General features: G+C 39.1%; 1 long non-coding RNA gene across 1 annotated transcript; it reads right to left on the minus strand.

Moving 5' to 3' along the window:
- Positions 1 to 924: 924 nt before the first annotated feature.
- On the minus strand, positions 925 to 6,127 carry LOC149919471 (uncharacterized). The gene is made up of 3 exons (XR_016463595.1): positions 4,655 to 6,127; positions 2,833 to 3,090; positions 925 to 1,410 (listed from the first exon to the last, which is right to left on the minus strand). It is a non-coding gene; the product is annotated as an uncharacterized LOC149919471 (long non-coding RNA).
- Between the last annotated feature and the right edge of the window lie 461 nt (positions 6,128 to 6,588).

Below are 6,588 nucleotides of genomic sequence, written 5' to 3' on the forward strand. Positions count from 1 at the left end.
GTTTTTTTGGCAGTTGTCAATTAACCCCCCTACTTAGGTTTCCCATTTCCCAAATAAAGCAGATGTGTCTTTTAACTGAATAAGAATAGATTAATTGGTTATAATTCACAGAAGAAAAACACTACATAAATCTGAGTAGCACCTTTCACAAGAAGTCTGGATTTTCTTGTTGGTTATCTGTAGAATTGAGTAGCTTTGATTTTTCTTTCTGATCAATTCATCCATTACCTCACAAAACTCTATCTAAAGATTGATAGTACATTTGCATCAAATAGCAAAACAAGTAAATAAAATCTTTGTAAAGAAACAAAGCTTTACATTGATATGCTAATAACATTGGTTAACATTTATATGACAAGATAATAAGCAGACAGGAATGTAGGAAATGTAACAAATTTTAATTCAACTGTGAAGTGTTTTGTATGATAGGCACTTGATATCATCAAACACAATATGTTCTGCTACAGATTTAACTGGAAAAACAGGATTAAAAATATGAAAAATCAAGGCAGCTGCATCGGTGTTACATCTAGATCTTTATGTTGTAGTTGGCATAAAACTCTGATTTTTTTTTTTTAAACTATCTGTTTAATCCAGTAAGTCCCATTTTTACAAAGCTTTAATATTTATGTTTCCTAAATGTTTTCATTTTTTTTTAACTATGTAGCTATAATGTTTATTGATACTGTTTTGTATTTAATTCCCGTGTTTATTTTGAATTAAAACCAACCTGTCTGCACTCAATAACACAAACAATTAAATATTCTCACAAGGTTCTCACTGTGTCAGCTGAGCACCCTCAGAAGATTTTTTTTTTAATTGCTTTATATGTTGCTTTTAATTACATTCCTTTCCCAAGAGATTATATCCTCATATAGGCCCCATTCCTGCAAGCTATCCTGGCACAAAAGCAGAAGCAGAAGAGTGCTGTGAAGAATCGCCACGGGAAAAAAGGCATGGCCTTTCAGGCAAAAGAGAGGGATGCCAAGAAAGCTGTAGGTCTTGTAAAGGGCTCTCTCCTTTGTTTAAAAAACAAAACAAAACACCAACCAAAATACGTCAAGTCATTTTGGAGAGCTGAAGGAGCATTAGGCTGTAGTTACCCACCTGAGTAATACTGGGAGCTGGCAGAAAGATCTCCTGGGGCGGTTGAACAAGGTATGAAGTAGAGAGAGGGTCTTCATTTGGGAGGAGAAAGCATAGTTTGCCTTGGGCTGGGCCACGTGAATTCCTCTTTTACTATTGCAGACTTTGAGCTTGACTGTACCTTGAGGAGATACAAAGGCCCCCGGGATGACTTTGCAGGGACAGGAGCTGATCCTCAGGAAGCATTGGTGCACAGCCCCCAGTTGCAAGGCCATTTTCCAAGTAGGATGAGAAGGTTCTAGGGAAAAATCCAACACTGATCACCTAGGAAGAGTTTGCCTTATGTTAGGAAGGATGAAAACTGCTAAGAAGCACATATTTTTAATCAAGAAATGCCCTTTAGAATGAGAAAAGGAATATGCACTGAATTTCAGTAATAGAAGGAGCAAGTTGTGCAGAGATTAGCTCCCTGTTGTCTGTAGAACACAGCAGAACCTTTCAGGTTACAGGAGTCTGGAGAGGGACCCAGCTGTAACTACAGCCGAGATATGAAAATACTGATTGATTGATTACCAACTAACATAGATGATGAGCATCTGTTGTCTAGCTGATGGGAGCCAAGAAACCAAACAGGGACACTTAAAATCCTAGATTTTGGAGTTAGGTGATGTCCTAATTTCCTGACCATCTACCTACATAAGACAAACTACTCCAGCATGTCTTTCCTGCACTAGTCTGTATTTTTCTAGCTAGAAAAGTGAAATACCTTCAGTGGTAAAATTGTGCATCTTACCATTTTACTTCATATTTCAGTGTCTTAATTTTAGTTATTCAGTCTTGCCATATATTCACTTCTCTAAAATGGAAATGCTTCTGTTGTCTTTTATTGTGTATGCGTATGAGCAGCACTGCAAGTCCAAACATGATGAGATTAATTAAAGGTACTTATTTGGATGTCCTTGAATATACACGGTTCATGTTTTCAGATTTTTATTTTATTTTATTTTTACTTTTTTTTTTTTTTTTTTTTTTTTTGCCCTAGAATTCAGAACTAGATAGAAATATCTGGGGGAGAATCATTTCATTTTTAATGAATGTTGCATTTCTGACAAGACTGCATGACTCTGGAGTGCAAAGCTTTATCAAAAAGAATCATGCAATAACATCACAGATACAAAATAAATGCCAGTAGATTATAAATATTATTGTTGGAAATAATATTTATATTTAAAAACTCTCAGTTATTCCTACCTTCCAGTTGGGACTTCTACTAATTTCAGTGAAGTCTTGACAACCTAGTTAATACCGCATTCTGCACAAAAGCAGTGGTAAAGTCAGGATCAGCCTCACGTTAAGGATGTGCAATCAGTTGCCTGGTAATATGACCCTTAAATCCTTGATCTGGATATTTATTTCTGAAATACAGTGACCTTTTCTATAACAGTAACCTATGTTATTTTTTTTTATGGCAAGGTTAATGACGTTACATTATCTGTGTTCAAGTGCATACTGTTCAAATGAACTCAGCATTCTAAATTGCTCCCAAGTGTCACCTCCTTATCTAATAGCTAGCAGTCATAATTGATTACTCTTGTAATATTTTTAAAGCAAAGACACCTCACAAGTACTAATGAGCTTGGTTGAATGTATATATAAGAAAGCACAAGGAAGGAAATTATGTAAATTTTAATTCTGTGTTTCTTAAATTCTCCCTCTGACTTTTAACAGATGAAAAATGGCTTTTACCTGGTGAGATGGTGTAGCCTTTATGGAAATAATTCTTGGTGGACCTCTTTGGAGTTATTTGGCCACTTCTCAAGTTTTTCAAGGCATACAGCCAGTGTTGTGATCTCCACCTTGGGTTTAGCGTCTAGAAGGTAAATATGAGCTGTTTTCTCCTTCTGCTATGGCTTTCTCTCTCTAAAGTGATTCCCACTCACACCACTTTAATGAAGAGTCTGATCTTTGGCTGCTTTTAGTTTCTTCATGGACTCAGTACATCTGCTAGAGGAAAGATTAACGAAAGTAAGTGCAGAACTTTTAAATATTAGAAACAGGGAAACAAATTTTATTTCTTTTATCTGTTTGACATGGCAGACAAAATCTATAGCACATGAATTTGGCTGTATTCAGAGGGTCCTCTGTGCAATTTAGCTCTGAAATTTGGAGCAATTACATACACCTGGTTCCATATCCAAAGAAGGGAGATTGCTCGTGACCCTATTTTGGGAACAGGATATGAGGGCCAAGACTCATCTACTAAAGATTGGTTGTTTCTCTGAAGGAGCAAACACCAGTATTTTGGGAATAAGGAAATTATCCATTTGATGTTTTACAGTAAGAAAGTGAAATCTGTCTTTTCTACAAATGTTGCTGAAATATCATCACAAGAATGCATTACTGTTTCTTTCTTATATATCAGTACACCTTTAAGACAAATTCCTTAAGTGAGCATAAATAAAAAGCATAGGCAGTCATGAACAAATGTATCTATATGTAATGGTAGCATAAATATATCTACAAAGACGCATGTTTTATCTGGTTTTCCCCATTCCTTTTGTCTTTCACCATTGCTACTAGGTGCATGTGCTCTACAGAGCAATGAGAGAAGGAAAGCAGCTGAGTCATTGCACCCTGGTAGTTTATGCTGAAGCAAGCTCTAAAATGAAGACTAAAAAAGTGCAGTAATACTGCACACAAACAGCAGAAGCATGACAACTATTATGTGCCAAAAATAGGACCCTGATAACTAATTCATAGAGCAAGTAAAGCTTCTGTATCAAAACATGTATTTAGAGTATATTAATTCTAAGAGAGCCAAAGCAGGGGAAAACAAGTCGTCCTGCATCCTCTTGTGTATGAATTATTTTTGTGATCTACTGAATAAAAATGTCCTTTAGCCACATAAAAAATAGGGATGGAAGATCTTAGGTTTATAGCCTTTGCTCTGTGCAGTAGTTCAGATTTTTAATTTTCTTCATTTGACTATGATTCCCAGACTGAAAAACTTTCCCCTTGTAAATAATTCAAGTTCTCTTCCTGTGACTGCAACATAAGCCTGCTTTTCCACCTGTCGACACTGATGTGTAAAGCACAGTATGTAAAATAGTGCCCAAATTAAAAGATTTAATGAAATTATTGCTATGAGAAACTTGAAATGCTGTGGATACCATTTCTTTGTGGTACGTGGCCTTCCATGACTTCATTTTGAAGATGCTTTTTCTTCCAATACAAGTCATCCTCAAGTTCATTAGAACAGTACAGAACACACAAAGAATTTAACTTTAAAGGTCATTTAAAATCAGTGGGAGTACTATGTATTTGTTTTACATAGTTTCTGAGACCAGCTCTATCCATATTGAATGTATTTTGCCTCAGAATATCTTGTCTCCATAGTGCACAGTGCAGAGTGCAGCCAAGCACCACTAGTGTCCCTATACCCTGCACACCCCATAAGTAACCACACAGCTTACGCAAGAAATACTCCCCAGTGCTAGTTATCTGGTATTGTTCAAAAAGGAATATGATGCAACTTGTAATTCAGCAAGGCCAACTGCAAGGTCCTTACCTGGGCTGAAGCAATGCCAAGTGCGCTGAAATAATGAGGACCCCAGGAAATGGCACTTGGTAGAAAAGGTGCAGGAACTTGTATGCTGCTTTGTGGGAGTGGAGGTGTGTCCAACTGGCCCTAGAGGGTCCCATGAGGGATCTCCCATAAGCACATAACAGGGTGTGTGCCTAAACTCCCGTGGCCATGCCACGAGCCCTGCTCCAGCCTTCACTCTCATATGGGGACTGAGGGGATGGGAGTTGCTGCAGAGGGAACCTGGTGGGTGCTGTAGTTGTAGATTTTGAGAAACAGTTGGAATTTCTCAGTAGAAGTCGTCAAAGTGATGTGTAGGAACTCTTTCCAAAGATGTGTCAGAAAGAAAGGGGAGATGACTGGATAGCTGATGCCTTGCATGTGCCTTTTAACTGGGAAAAAAAGTCTCAGTTAATGTTCAGGAAACTGGTTCACGGATTGATATCCATCTGACATGACAACCTGTGAGTAAGACAAATGTTTCCAGAGTACCATATGGTAGTAAAAAAAAAAAAAAGCAGCTGAACCCCAGCTCCTAGCACCTTCTCCTTGCAGAAGGAGACAGTTTTACAGAGCCCAGGCCAGCAGGCAGAAGTGCTGCAGAGGTGTTGTGAAGGTCTCCAGAAGACAGCCCCAAGAGATGGTGAACAGTGGATGACTGTTCGTTGCAGGGGAGTTAGGATGGATAACCTTTAAGGGTTCCTTCCAACTCAAAAAACTGTATGATTCTATGACCGCAGTGGGGATGCAGCAGTAGCAAGCTTTGAAGGAGCAGTGGCAGTGATATTGTGAGGCTGGCTAGTAAGTGGTGAAGCATCTTTGGTTTGCTGGTGGCAAAATGTTGGGACGAGGTGAAGCCGTGGAGAACAAATTTAGAGCCTATGTGGACCTTGTATCTAGAAACAGAGCTGTAACTACTTTAGCTAAAATAGGTAATGTCAACACCTTGCTGGAGGGAAAGGATGCCATCCAGAAGTACCTTGACAGACTCAATAGGTAGGCCCATGTGAACAATATGCAGTTCAGCTAGGCCCAAGCACAAGCTCCTGCACCTGAGTTGAGGCAATCCCGAAAAGCAATACAGGCTGAGAGATGAGTAGATAAAGAGCAGTCCTATGGATGAGAACTTGGGGCTATTGACAGATGGAAAGCTTGACACCGGCCAGCATTGTGTGCTTACAACACAGAAAGCCAGCTGTATCCTAGGCTGCATCAAAAGAAGCATGGCCAACAGGCTGAGGGAGGTGATGGTCACTTTCTACTCTGCTCTTGTGGGGTCACACGTGGATTACTGCATTCAGATCTGAGGCCCCAGCACAAGAAAAATGTAGAACTGTTGGAGCAGGTCCAGAAAGGGCTACAGAGATTATCAGAGGGCTGCAGGAACTCTCCTACAAAGACAGGCTGAGAATGTTTGAATTTAGCCTAGAAAAGAGAAGGCTCTGGGAAGACCTTATAGCTGCCTTCCAATATTTAAAAGGGCCTTGATGAAAGATGGAGTGTGTCCTTCATTGAGGAGTGTGGTGACAGCTGAAAGTTTAATGGTTTTATACTAAAAAAAAAAAAAAAAAAAAGGTAGATTTAGATTTATAAGGAGGATAATCCTTATAGAGATATCCTTTAGATATATAAGGAGGAAAATCTTTTTGACGGTAGTGAGACACTGAAACAGATTGTCCAGAGAAGCTGTGGATACCCCATCCCTGAAGATATTTAAGGCTAAGCTGAATGGAGCTTTGGGAGACCTGGCCTAGTGGTGGAAGGTGTTCTGTCCCTGGCAGGTGGTGGAACTAGAGGCCTTTAAGATCCCTTCCAACTCAAACCATTCTGTGATCTCATATCCTTTGAGAAAAAGATCTACTTAGGCCTTACCTCCAGGCCTAGGTAGTGAGCTTTGAGTGGTATATAGGCAGGTAAGC

The sequence above is a fragment of the Phasianus colchicus genome, chromosome 1 (genome assembly GCF_987193195.1).
Source record: "Phasianus colchicus chromosome 1, bPhaCol1.hap1.1, whole genome shotgun sequence".
Classification (NCBI taxonomy): Eukaryota; Metazoa; Chordata; class Aves; order Galliformes; family Phasianidae; genus Phasianus; species Phasianus colchicus.